General features: G+C 34.4%; 1 protein-coding gene across 1 annotated transcript in view; it reads left to right on the top strand.

The window, feature by feature from the left end:
- The first annotated feature begins 1,068 nt into the window (after positions 1 to 1,068).
- The window catches only part of LOC126859263 (RNA binding protein fox-1 homolog 2), a 250,378-nt gene continuing 236,638 nt past the window's right edge, over positions 1,069 to 14,808 (top strand). Inside the window, exon 1 of the mRNA XM_050610362.1 lies at positions 1,069 to 1,555. The gene's annotated coding sequence lies outside the window, so the exon portion shown is untranslated. The remainder of the gene's footprint in view (positions 1,556 to 14,808) is intronic.

Below are 14,808 nucleotides of genomic sequence, written 5' to 3'. Positions count from 1 at the left end.
AAGACCATCTGGACCAATGAGCATGTTATGTAAATCAATATAGTGACTTAATGCTCGATGCTCATTGGTCCAGACGCTCTTGTGCGATGCATATGATATGCAATTATGTCAATTTATATGCGATAGCCCTTAGACCGATCTTTTCGTGATTCTCGCTGATTTTATATATTCATAAATGCGTTATTCGATCTACTTAATCTATAATATTATCAAAAGTGATAAACCAATCATTTAATAAATATTTAATGCCTGTGTTAATTGATGATAAAAATCATATGGCATTCGTTTTCTATATTCGATATACGCAGGTATTACTGTTACGTTTAATAGAAACTAGCACTCGAAAGATTCGCATAACAATCCAATGAACACACAATATTTTTAAAAATGTTCTAAAAATTTTTTTAAAAATATTAAGATAATGAGTTGTTTTCTTTTAAAAAATTCATTAAAAAAATATTTATATTAATACCCAATAAGAAGACAATATTTTTTAAATGTATTATTAATACATATTATTCATTAATTATACAATCTACAATTAATGACTTAATCCATTATTTCATTATTTTTAAAAACATTTTTAAAAATATTGTCTTGCTCATTGGGAAGAGTCATATTTGATTCGGACGCAAACTCGGAATTTTGGAATCGGACCGGAATAATACCCTAATTCGGAATCAAGAGAATTTAGTCATTCTCGCGCTCGCCTTTAGTGAGGTCATGCTCGTCGTGGAAAAACTTGTGAGGCAGATATAATCGCGATGAAACATCGTGAATATCGAAGACTATCAGATAATTATTGTAATTGATATTGTGGTCGGAGTGTGGGGTCACGTTGTTATATCGAACGCATTTTTCAATTATAATAAATCCTTAAAGACGTACGTACAAAGTATTACGCTGGACGTCTTATCTGAAGGTAACCACACGTAGTCGGAGAGGGGTGGGGAGGGGAGGGGAGGGGAGGGGAGCCGATTCGCCGGCTCGAGTACCGGCACCGGCGCGAAGCTGCGCGCGCCACAGGGTCGACGCGCGCTGGTCGCGGTCGCGTCGTGAGCGGCAGAATCGCGCGAGTCACTGTGTCAGTCGGACGGTTTCGCATCGCGTCCCCAATTCGTGTATTATTGAAAATCGGCAGCTGCTCGTCGCGTCTGCATCGGTCGCGCGTGTGTTGCAGATAGTGTGTATTGCGACGTCGATTTACGGCAGCGTCTGTCATTCGTTCGTTCGTTCGTTTGTTCGTTCATTCGTTACGACGTATGTCGTCACGACCGATCCCGCATATATATCCGTGCTGTTCGATAAACTGTAATTCGCGAGTGCGTTGCCCGCTTTCGTCTCCTGTTGCTATTGTTCGGTGGTGACATTCGCGCAGACAAAAAGGAAGGACCGAAGTGATTGGTGATTTAAGTGGTGTTATCGCGCAAGTGTTTGCCCGAACTCAACGAGAACGACGTGAAAAGGGGGCAGAAGAGTGAAAGCTGTTACAAAGCCCGGCACACGCGCGCAATCGGACTTCCTTTAAACGCAAACTTTCCTGTCGACAAAAACGGTGAGTGTACATTATTTGTTTATTATCTATGTTTGTTTACATCTTGCGTAGTACGCAATATACGAGCAACTCGAAATTGCGCGGTATAGACGCGCAACATATGTTTTTTGTCGCGATTTGGAATAAAACTGAATCGTAGTTTCGATCACTGAAAATGATTCATGAAAACGTTTCGATACTGCGTATTTTTTCTTTACGATAGTAAATTAGTATAAAAAATATACATTTTCATCATGGCGGCTAAATAGAATCGCTTTTATCAGACTTGTATAAATTAAAAGTTGGATTTGAATTGTTAATAATTCGGTATTTGAGATTTCGATTGTTGTATCAAATTTATACACTATACAAAAATGCACAATATAAAACAAATACAATTTATTGTAGAACTTTATCATTAGCAATGTGTGATTTTTGTGATTGGCATAAAGAGATTGTCTTTTACCTTTATATTCGTATATTCAAACTGCGGTTGTGATGCAATCCTAATATTAACTAAGATTTAGAATTGACATTTACCGCGTTAATAATATATATCTGTCAGATTAAACATTTGTACATTTTTAAAAGTTTAAAAATTTTACATATTTCTAAAACATTTTTTATGTCAGTTGATTCTTTTTCGATCTCTTAAATAATCAATTTCTAGTCGTTTCTACTCGATTATTTTAGAATTGACTTGAATATGCATGAGTATTTAAAATGCAAAGAAGAATAATTTTAAAATTATTATGCTCCATTGAAAAAGAGTGAACAGAGTTCAGATGTTAGAATTTCTAAGTATTTAGTGATAGTATGCTCTTCAAAGTATGTGTCAACGATTCATATTACGCAAAAGCAAAATAACAATAGACGTTTTATTATTTTACATTACAAATATCATCATTCGACTAATAATAAAAAAAATTAATCGAATTTTAACAACAGTTTTCAATAATAATTTATACGAAAAAACTGTAATTTTTTTTTTGTTTATTGCAATTCTATCAATCACCTCTAATCCGTCTTTGAGACGGATATATTTTACATTGTCGAGTTTTTTTATCGTTTTATTCCAGCTCGCTAAATCATAATCATGATAACAATTGCATAAATAATCATCGCGTGCTGAGATTAGTCAGTATTTCAAATAACTCGGTCCTACAGAATATCAGATTGATCGAAAATCATGTAAATTGTAATCCGATAGTTGGATTTCGATATGCAGCAACTATTGTTATAATATATGAAATACAATTTCCGAAATAAACCGTTGAGCACAAATAAATCATTTCCCGTATTTCGAAAATCATAAATCTGTGGAAGATTTATTTCATATGATCCATATATCTCTATAATTATAAAGATAAACGTACCAAAATACTTTGTTTTAAAATTTTGTTTTGCTTATTAAAACAAACAGTTATTATATCTTTTGGACAATGCGTATAATATACTATTATTGTCGTACAATTATACAGTACCATTACAATTCTGTCCAATTTTTCAACTGCCAATTACAACGATTCTGTGAAAATAATTGAAAAGGCAAACAGATCGCGACAATCCTATACATTTCGACTTCTGTGTCTCACATATCAAAACTACATCGACAGCAATTCACATCCGATGTATCCGATCTCTGTTGATCCGAAAACAGCGTGGATTGAGACCATAGGTATTTCGCGTTTTTCTATGCAAAAGTCAGCGCGAAATTTATTTATACTCGCGAACGTTCGTCGACCGCGTCGTTGCAGTTGCAGCAACGGCGGCAGCGTTCATTCGGAAATACACTTTGGAGAGGCGCCGCGCATATTTCACGACATGGACGTTTAGAAGCGCGGAATAAATCGCTAGCGAAGGGTCCATTTGCATACAAACGCAAATGCCCCGAAGTACTCCCGCGATTATGTGCGGAGCGCGCGGTTACGTATGTAAATAAACGCTGACCGCGAACACGCGAGCCTTTTTCGAATCGTCGCGACGTTTCCCAGCCATGACTATGTGACGTCGGCTTTCTTTTTGTTATCGAAACGCGAAACGCTGAACGCTTTGAAATAACGAGCAGAAAGGAGGAATAAAAGCCGGAAGACCAATAGAAGCGATAACGCGTAGAGCGTTTTCCTAGTTTGTTCCTTGTTCCGAGCTTCATCGAGTGTATTATTTCTGCTACGCACGAGTGAGCATCGGGATCAAGTGAAATATATGAGAAAAGTATCACAGTGAAATATGGAAGAGAGAAAAGTATCAGGCATAAATATCAGAATTCGATTCATAAATGAAAGTTTTCGTATATATCTGTATATAAAAGAAATACTTTTTTGCTCTTTATAAATTTTATTTATGACCAATGACAATTTCGTAGAATATGCTTTTTAACATAACTCTATGCTATTTTTATCTATGCTTTTTAATATACGTAATATACGCACTCGTTTGTTTTATTCTGTTTTCTAATTGGTTGCTTCTTATCTCAAGAAAGTCAGTAATATTATACGCGTTGTTTCTTATCTGTCGCATTTTATTCTCATATTTCCTTGCTACTTGGATCTTATTTAGTGCTTGTGATGCATCGTATTTACGATCGTTAATTCGACGAAAACGTGACTACGGCAAAACATTCGCAAGATACCAACGGCATGCATATTATCGGGACACATGGTGCGATTTGCTAATTAATGTTAATAATTTTAAACTGGATCAAACATATATTGAAGTAATAGATGAAAATATGTTGGACGATTTCGTCACACAGAAATCAATTATTAAATTCGTCAATTAAAAGCATCATTAACCCACATAACACTGTATGACATATTAAAATGATATTATAAATGATGACATATTATATGTATAATATATACATATATATACGTCACATTGCCATTCAATTTTTTTTTTTTTTTTTATAATATACGAAGAATTTTATTTATCTATTTTATTAGATTTTTATTTTCTATATTTCCTATATATCTAAATATTTGAAAAATATTTTTATTTATTGATGGGTAAAATTTCATCGCTAGCAACATGTTGAAATCATAGCAAGTCGCTAGCAAAGCTAACAAATCGCAGAATCGATTCCGAAGAAGAGAAACTCGCGTGACGATCGATTGGAGCAAAAAGTTGATTGACTGGCGCGATCGCTCCTTTTGTTGTCGCGTCAGATCACGTTTGACCGGATTTCTGAAGGACTGTTCGTTAATGTCGCCCGGCCATCAGACCAATATAGGTACGCCTTATCCAGTTGTTCGCGCGTTATTTGCATTCTCCAATTTCAATCCTGTCACACTGACGTCAACCTCGAAACTGCTTATGCGAAAGCGGCTGCATTATCACGACGTTCAATATTTCGGAACCAAAGTTCGGAAAGTACCGGCAATTTATTTTGAAAGCTAAACTTTCGCGGTTTTCTAGATAAGATTGCTATCGTTGACAAGTAATCTTGTTTTGCGTGAATAAAAATTGCATTTGCGAGAGATTGCGATCCAGAAGCAACATATAACATGGCAAATCAGTTTTATTTTTCGAGCTTGCTGACATATCAAAAGCAAAAACATACCTCTTCTTGTATTTTCGCATCCGTCTCTTCCCTCCCCCCCCCCCCTCTCTCTTTCTTTCTCTCTCTGTTCGCTGTTTGCAATAAACGAACGGAAAATTATTCAGCATTAGCAGAGAGCTACGATAAATTAAACTTTGGAAAATCGGACCGCGCTTTAGCGGTTATATCGCTGTAATATCATTTGGTATCCAGTTAAAGGAACGTTCAAACACGTGTATCGCGCATATATATCATTGGAGATTCGTTTGCCATCGATCCAATAATGGTTTCAATATCATCGAGCAGCGACATCCCACTTTCGTTCCGCCATATGACATATAATAATCGCAGTTGCGCTCTATTAATCGCGTGGATATCTAATCAGTATTTGAGCCATATTTTTCGTTGGAAAACGCGCAATAAAATAGAGTGAGAGAGAGAGAGAGAGGGGGGGGGAAGAGGAAATGCACTGTCCGCCATCGGATTTGCATCGCATTAATCATTATTAATGAATTGTCAATAATCATGATTTTTGTTTCCGCGCATCCACATTACGGAAAGATTGAAATCTGGTAGTGTTCATATATCATGATGTTCTTCGTGAATTTCTGCATTTTTCGGGGCTTTGACGCGGATGAATTTTTTGACCTCGAACGGTGAGGGAACGATGGGGGAAAAATAGTTGAGGAAGAAATCCATCGTAAATCCATCTCTTTCACGGAAAACTTAGTTCCAGAGCGTCGAACTGGAAGTCAGCTTAAGCGGTCGAAGGCACGAAGAAAGAAAGCTCGTCCATTCGCTTCTCATTCGTGTATGTAGACGCGGAATAGAAATGATGCATATTTTTGGAAGGCGATTTTAAAGTCGAATCTTGCTCAATAATTTTATTTCCATTTTAATTAATTAGTTTGTTAGTTTGTATTGAAAAGTAAAGAATTGTTGGAATTACATAAACAGTTTAATAATTGATTTTTTTAATTTATTCGAATTGAAGTTTAATTCAATCGAAATGTAATTGACTGTTATTAATGAGAATATCGAAAAATTTTAATAACCGATCAATATTTTTTACATTTTTTCTGAGAAAAGAGAATTCGCTTCGTTCGTTGAAACAAACCGTAACTTTGTATCCAACTGTCATTTTTGCTAAATATGGGTAAAGCCTTGTAATTGCCAATAAATCTTTGCTGCAGTAAAGGAGCTTAATACATTAATTCCAACAGTGCAATTGTCGATTTTACGGCTTCCAATAACTCGTATATCTCGTTTGTATCCTCTGTTAATCATCTCATTCTCTTTATTCCATCCGTTTAGTTTGTGCATATTACATTTACGAAAATCTAATTATGATCATCTCTCTGTAATCTAGAATAATAAAGGGATATATTCGTATGTGAAAAATAGACTGGTAATTAATTTTTCGCTTTATACATATGTATGAATTATTATTTCGAATAACTGCGCTTTCGCGGTATAAGATACAATATAGCGATTTGATTTAATCGGGTAAATATATATGTACATGTTCCGATGTGTACGTCATCGTGACTTTGGTCGGTGCGTCGAGTCTATGTACACGTGGGTGCATCCGATTGTCGAGGAGCAGTGCATGCAAGAAACGATGTACTTCGATGTGTCAATGTGTATACACATGGATACTCTTTGAGCTCAAGTTGACGACACGAGTCGCAGAGAGGTATCTGGAATTTATTCCCTTATTCGCACTCGTTCGAATCTTCTTGTCGTCAATGGAGAAGTCCTCGCGTGAGTAATTTTCATCTTAGATATCGATTTCTCTCCATAATGATGGCTATTTGTTCGCGTCAATCACTTATATACGATGAAGTTTAGTAATCTCGAATTTAGGAAGATAAGGATTACTTTCAAAAAGGGAAATTAAGGTAAATAAACATCGCGTAACTAAAATGTGCATAGAAAGTATAAAGTGAATGCTCTGTGTTGCGATGCCTCGTACACCGTATTTATAATCGATTATATTAATATTCATGAGAGTGGAGCATATTGAGAGAAGTGATTTGTGCTTAAACAAAATTTGCAATACACCTACTTAATTCTTGAAGAGAGTATAAAGCTGCCCGTACATATATCTAATTTTACACATTTAATTATTATTGATTATTTAAAATATATAACGAACAATCTGTTAAAGTTAATATGCACACGCGGACAAAACGATTAATACTTATGGGAATTTATGCCAGGGAATTCTAGATGTTTCAAACTTTTTGTTACTAGCTTCTATATTGAAATTCTGAAGGTATAGATTCTGTTTAACTCTGAGATTATCGTAAATGCATTGCAACATCCACATAAATTTAGTTTTCGAGTAATGCATGCCAGCGGTCATATATTAATTAGGTTCGATTCTAGATTCTAATCTTTCAATTTTAAAGGAGATGTAATCGTTTTCAATAATTCATTTAAATAGATTTATTCATTTTACAATATAAAATACACATTATTATCCACGCGTCAATTTTTTCGACTTATAGAAATAAAAAAAAAAAAAAAATGCAAGAAACTATTAGTGACGAAAATAATTTGACATGTTTTTGTTTAAATTTATAGCAAGCGGCAAAAATATGGTGCGCGATGTAGTTTTTGAAAACTTTACACGACACGTGATGTTTTCCCATCAAACGACCTGTGTGAACACACGTTATGTCATTCGGTCTGAACGCGATTTGAAGTAGAACTCTAAATATTCATGGCAAATACTCGCGACTTCTTTCGCAACGAATGTATTCCGCGTTTTAACAGTTCCCGAGAGCGCTCTTTTCGGCCCATTTATTTATTCGTCGTCTCTGTTCGCACTTAACAATCGATAGTATTTGGTCGATTCGTTGTAAATGCGATGTGTACGCGCGTCGGTGTGCCTGCGCTTTGTAACCTGTCGCCTAGTAATTTCCCACCTCGAATTTACTTGATCGATTTCTCGATTTCTGCCTTATTTACTCTCTTGCCTGACCTATTTTGCCATTCGCTATTTATGTCATTTATTTCATCGTGCACCACTCCTATCTCTCTTTTCCTCCCACCCTTCTCTCTTTGTTCCACATCGTAAAAGCGATCGGGTAATTCGAGAATGCGAGCGACGCCAATAACTATACCGATCCCCGGCCATCTCGCTGCAACGTATGGCGGAATGTCACCAGAATGGAGTTTCGAAATTGCCTCTGAACTTGTCGGTACCAGAAGTGCCAGTCCCAGGTGATTGGTAACCGGGAGGATACGTGACTTTACGACGAACGCTTCATCGTATTAGTGTTTCGGGATTACGAAAGAATATGATGTATTCTGGTAGGAAAAACTGCTCTCTGATGCCGCTGAATATAAAATCTCTGATAAAGACAGTTTATAATTTGTTTTGTAATTGTTTTTTTGACAGAATTTCATTTATAATTTATATTCTATACATATATGTAATACAAAAGACATTTTATAGAAAAAAATTAGGAATACACACGTGACTCATAAAATTTTATTCCAAATATTATTGTAAATTAGAAACCGTCTAAAATTTAACATTGATAACATATGTAAAGATAAATTTTAAAAAGATCTCTGACAAATATGGAAATTTTTTCCCAAAATTTTTATAATAAATGTATTATGCTATTTCATAAAGTCAGATATTTCTCATGAGAAAATAAATTTTCATATATGTAAATCTTTATTTATTATTAAAAAAAATTGTGTTTAGAACAATCGTTGAAAACATTCTTCGATTCTATCATCTCGTCGTACTATGTAGATCGCGACATCAAATCTCATTTGAACTTTGAAATATCTGCGTAGGCGAAAGGTAGTCGTCGTGTCAGGAAAACGCTGTCAGACTTTTCTCATTTCGAGCGGCGTAACGATCGATGATCAAAGCAAGAAACGTGCAAACTGTTCGAGACGTCGTCTCAAACTGTCGAAGAAACTCCTTCGTGCCGCGTGGCATCGGGAAGGCTTCGGGAAGAAACGGTGGGGAAAACTTTAGAGTAAGGGTTTCGTAGTAATAATTAATCGAACGTCGCGAGTTGTGAAAGCGATAGGTCAGAGGTTGTCGTCCTTACCGCCATTGTTGCCCTTCGCCGCACGATTTTCTTTTTTCACGTTTAGCGTTGTAAGAATTCTCACTGCGTGTTCGATTTCACATCAAAGCCGGACGATCGTTGCTATTTTGCAGTTTCTATTCTGAACATCTAGATACTCAATTGGGAAGTGTCGCGGGATTGTCGGAAATGGAAAAGCGTTGTTCCATCCGCTATTTCGCGGGGAAGATCATCAAAATGCATCAAAAATATATTAAAAATAATGAAATTTAAATGAAAATGGCACAAGAGATAAAATCTATCGAAATATTCTAATTGACACATAGCATTCAGTTAATTCTTAATTAATTATTTAACAAAGCACTTATGTATCCATAATAAATTTTGCATGACCATCTTGTATATTTGTCTTTAGTCTCTTTAAATTTTATATTTCTATTTTATCTCGTCTCTTTTTCCTTATGTGCATATATTATACTTAATTACATTTAACAAGATTCCAGCTCATAAACTTGCTTGTTTGAGTAATGTTTTGGTAAACCACTTTATTGCCACCTCTCTCGTGTATTTAAACCTTATCTTTTATGTATTTTCCTTAATAAGTAATTATGTACGTGCTTTAAGGAATTTACAATATATATATATATATATATATATATATATATGGAGCAATATAAATTCACATAGATTGCATAAATTTACATTTGTTTATACATTTTTTAGTCACATGTTATATATTGTTCTATAATATAATCTTTATTTCTTTTCACGAGATAATCTACGATTTTTTAACAAAAAATAAATATATTCAGGTTTCCAAAAGCACATTCATTCAATGATTACAATTTGCGATTGCCTAACATCGCGAGTACCTTTTTTTTGTCAGTCTTTACATCTCTATTAGTGCGGATTTCGTGGTCGTTTTGGAGAGATTACAAATATTTAAAGACATTTGCATACTAATCGACGGCATTTGGCCAAAATGTCGGCTCTCGTCCAGGTACTTTCTCTTTGAAAAATATTCTATCTTTTTGTGTTATGCAGCAATTCGCGCATATATACGCGCATAATTTTCAAATCATGCAATAATATCGTCTTTGATTTGTTATTAAATTCGTTGACTCCCGTATAAAATATTCGTTTCATTTCACGTCGATTCGCGCGCGTCAGCACGTGTGTACTTGTCGAGAGATCGAGTTTCGAGTTATCAGGAGCCTTAGTTTGTTAGTCTTCGGCCTTCCATCTACGTCCCAAGTTTCCTATCTCGTTGACGCAGACAAGCTAAGTTTTCTCGTAAATATATCGATCATCTTACGACGAGGACCAGAGTTACTTGGAATTTAATTCAAAGACTACAGGTTTCGATTACGTATCGAAATGGGATGACATCGTTTAAATTTTCACGAAGCATATTTTGTGTACTTTTATCTCTCTTCATAAAAATATTTGTTATTCAGAAAGCACTCGTTGAAAATTGATTTAGTTGCTGATATCTGAATTGTTTCAATCAGAATTATTTGCATTGTGAATTGCAAAATAGTTTGTTAGTCGCTTATTGACTTAAAAAAAAATGTATGTACATATATATGAAGAGAGAGGGAGAAATATTCCGCAATATAAGGGTATAAAACTCCCGCGTGCGACATCAAGTAGAAAGAATGAGAATAAATGACACGGTAGATTGTCAATCCATCGACGAGAAGTCGCTTTTTATGTCGCCTGCTACATAAAGTGATATCGTTGGTACTCTCGATTCTTCCGTGCGCTTCGTGTTATTTGCATGACGATATTGCATAAAAATCTGATGAAAAATGCATGAAATATGCAACATTGCAGACGCCAACGTCGACATTTAAAAGGCGTAAACGCTAAGATGGGCTGTTATGCAAACTTGTCGTTCTTTTCGGTGCTTTTCGGACAAATCTGAGCGGAAGAATCGCCACAAAAATAAAACTCAGAATCAAATGTAGCGCATTTAATTGTCGCAATTTTTATAGATATGCACTTTATTGTTCGATTATTTTTATTTAAAAAAATATGTTTAATATTGTTAAATTTGTGAATTTTATATAAGTATATAAATATTATATATCATTTGTTAGTAAGATGCATTCTATATATATATTGTTACATGCTTTATTTCAATTTTAAAAATATGTGGAAACTATATTTTAGAATAAATATAAAAAGATGAATAAAAAATAAGAACAAAGAAATTTGTTTTAAGAAAATTTAAAAATATAATTTTCTTAGAAAATTTACATAAATATTGTAATATATCATGAGGTTTCTGCAGGATACATTTTTTCATTTTCTTCTTATTTTATGTCTCGAACGCGCGCGATATTTAATGTGAGAACTTAAGAAAGTAGGTTTGCTTTTCAAGAAGTTTTATCGAAAGTTACTGAAGCAGGATTATCGCGCTTTAAAGTATTGCAAATAAATGACCGAAAAGGAGAGATAGGATTTTACAGTGAATTACCATAACTTCGATCATAATAGAAAACTATTGGAAAATAGCCGGTTGCTTTCCTCTCGCGCGTGTTCTCAAATGCAACGATTGCTTCCATCGATCATTCTCGGCGTTTACAATAAAAGATATGCTAAACCTAAACACGCGTAGCTACGTTGCCAGCATCGTACAAACACGAACATTGAAATTGAATGTCAATCATGCACATTGTCCATTGGCGCGTCGAATTGTAATATATTTTTTGTCCGAGAGACTATGTAGCGAATCTTTTCTGCGTTACTGGATGGTTCAATTACCGTGAAGTTACGAGAGATGCGTGAGCGTGTGCGTGCGATTTATGCGCGAGTCAAACTTATCGATCATTGAATATAAATTCACGTTGAAATAAACGGTAAATTTGTCGTGGTTCGATGCTTGCGATGTACGATCGTTAATAAAATCTGATACGGTATTTAAAAATTCATTTAAAAGTTTTCGCTTTGCATGATCCACAATTATTCTATATATTAATAAACAAAATTAAACATAATATTCTATATATATAATAAAAAATGTCACTTGAGATAGAGCAGAACCGAGTCATATCTCCATTATTGTGGACGTTAATATTATGAACAATAATATTATAGGTAATAAATAAAAAATTTTATTTCATATACATAATATTGGTAACTCGAATTAGAAATCATAGAGTATTTGAGTATTTTAAGATTTATATTAATTTATGGCTTCATAAAAGTAGAACATATTTTAGATATTTGTGTTTTGAGATAATATATGCATCACACAATATACACACTTAGGTATACATTTTTGTAAATTATAAATCGCGTAAAGCGAATTTAAACGGGAAAGAAATAATGTTTATTAATGGAGCATCAATATTGTGAAGCGACTTAATTGCGGACATAAACACAAACTGTATTTATATTATATATAGTTCAGATGTGGGTATAAAACACTGTGCTGCGCAATTTTCAGCCGCGAATACTAAAACGTTCTCTCTTGGTTGACGGATGAAAATAGATTTATTTAAGCATTAGGCGCACATGTGCAGCATTTTACAAACGCGAAATCGCGCGCGCGCGTTGACAGGCGATTATATTCACGCAGATGATAATCGTGAACGTGTTACGTCTCGAGTGCCGCAACCCTTATCAGCATCATGCACACACATGCGTACATACATGGGCGCTGCGTTGATGATAAGCGCAACAAAACATCACTGTTCTCTCCCTCTCTCTCTCTTGCTCTCTCTCTCTCCCTCGAAGTGAATGCGCCACGATCCGAGAGCTTCGTTCGCCTAATCACCGCTCGTACCGAAAGCTACGTCATTGCCGTTGACAGCGGCATGCATTTGACATTCGTAGCAGGTTAAGTGTGTGTAATGTGTAATGTGTATAAATGGTGGCATTACATCTTGGCATACTATTACAATTTAAAAACTAAAAGCAGACAATATGCAATTATTTGGATAGATTATTTAGGCGCATCTAATCATATGGTTGGAAAAAAAGATTACTTTTTGTACAATTCAATTTAAATAAAATCGGGGTTCTTAGTTCACGTGAAGATTAAAAAAATAATAATAAGAGGTAATTGTATCAAGAATATTCAAGAAGGAAAAATTATTATCGTGAATGTCACAAAATTTATTATACTATTTCCGTTGATATATACATGAATATATGGATAATTTGCGCGTGTTGCGCAATGTTTACGAATGTGACAGTGCTCGGAAGTAAAGACGATAGTTCTAACAGAACGGGAAATTTAATTAAATCTAACGCGAAATGCGTACGTGAAGGGAGAACGTCATTATTCACATTGCGAACCATTTCGCTCGCTTAATTCTACAGGTGCTTTATCACTGCCACGTGCAAAATACCAGAAACGACGCTGCACAGAGAATGGCTAGCTATTAAAATTATTTTTTAATCTTAGTCTGGGCTGTATATATTTATCTAACCAAGATAGATCTAATTAGAATGCGACGCGCGGTAATTGCAAGAAAGATTTCGAGAATTTTTTCAATAATAGATTTTTTTTTCTATTTTAAGAATAATTCTCTCTTTTTTTTTGTGCTATCTGAAAATATTAAATGACTTTATTAGTTAAATTCTACTTTATTTGCTGTAAATGTAAAAAAAGAAATTTTAAAATATGTCATACATTAATAGAATTAAATTAAGCTGTGAATAGAAGATACATTTTTGCAAAGATATAAAGTATTATACGACAACAATAGAGCTCCTGGAATTTATTGAATATCAGTTTGCGAGAGATATATGATTTCGCAAGATTAACGGAAATACTGTTGTAACTGTGGCGAATGGTCTACATGAACCTAACGAATCGTATTCGTTAATAGAGAGAGAAATATTGACAATTGACCTCATCGACTTCGATATACGCCATTTAGAGAATAAAGAGAAAGATAGAGATGTAAAAAGAGATTGCGTTCTCCCGTTCTAGCAATGCGCAGTTGTGTATTGCGTCTTTTAAGTTTACGTAAATCATTGTTACAGAATATTTTTTCAAAAAATGTTTACGATGACATTTTATATATGTTCTAATTTTATATTGTATATTGCAGAGTTATGTTATTATATTTTATTTCTATTTTAATACGATTTTATTAGATTATTGAGCATCTGTTTTTGTGAAAAATTAAAATACGAATTATAATTGATTCAGCATCTGGCATGAAAATTAAAATATGATTAATACTTTTTTTCCAGAATATTCTTTATAAATGCATCAGAATTTATCACATAAAAAGCTCTTATATTTTAAATTTTTATCTAAATTTAATACATTTTCTATTTTTTTTTAATTAAAGGATTTCTTTGTTTTAAAAAAATTAAAATCTTATCTATATAATTATTGTTTGCAATTTTTTATCGATTAAATTTGCAAACACAATATTATGCGCCATATTATGCAATGCAGGATTACAATGAAAACAAATGTCGGACAGTTTGACTCGTTACACCTGAGCCTAATCTAGGTGCTCGCGCGGCGAAACACTCTGCGGCGACTAATTCGCGGGGTGGCTTCCGCTATTGTTACTCATTGCGAGCCAGCGTTAACAATACACTTGTCCCTTCCGACGGGGCCTTGTGTCGGTACACCGCGGTTTAATGCTGATGCATGAGCTGCACATTAACGATCAAGTCGAAACTACACGCTGTGACCG

The sequence above is a fragment of the Cataglyphis hispanica genome, chromosome 3, assembly GCF_021464435.1.
Source record: "Cataglyphis hispanica isolate Lineage 1 chromosome 3, ULB_Chis1_1.0, whole genome shotgun sequence".
Classification (NCBI taxonomy): domain Eukaryota; kingdom Metazoa; phylum Arthropoda; class Insecta; order Hymenoptera; family Formicidae; genus Cataglyphis; species Cataglyphis hispanica.
Note: the sequence above shows the minus strand (reverse complement) of the source record. Positions and strands in the feature narration are given on the sequence as shown.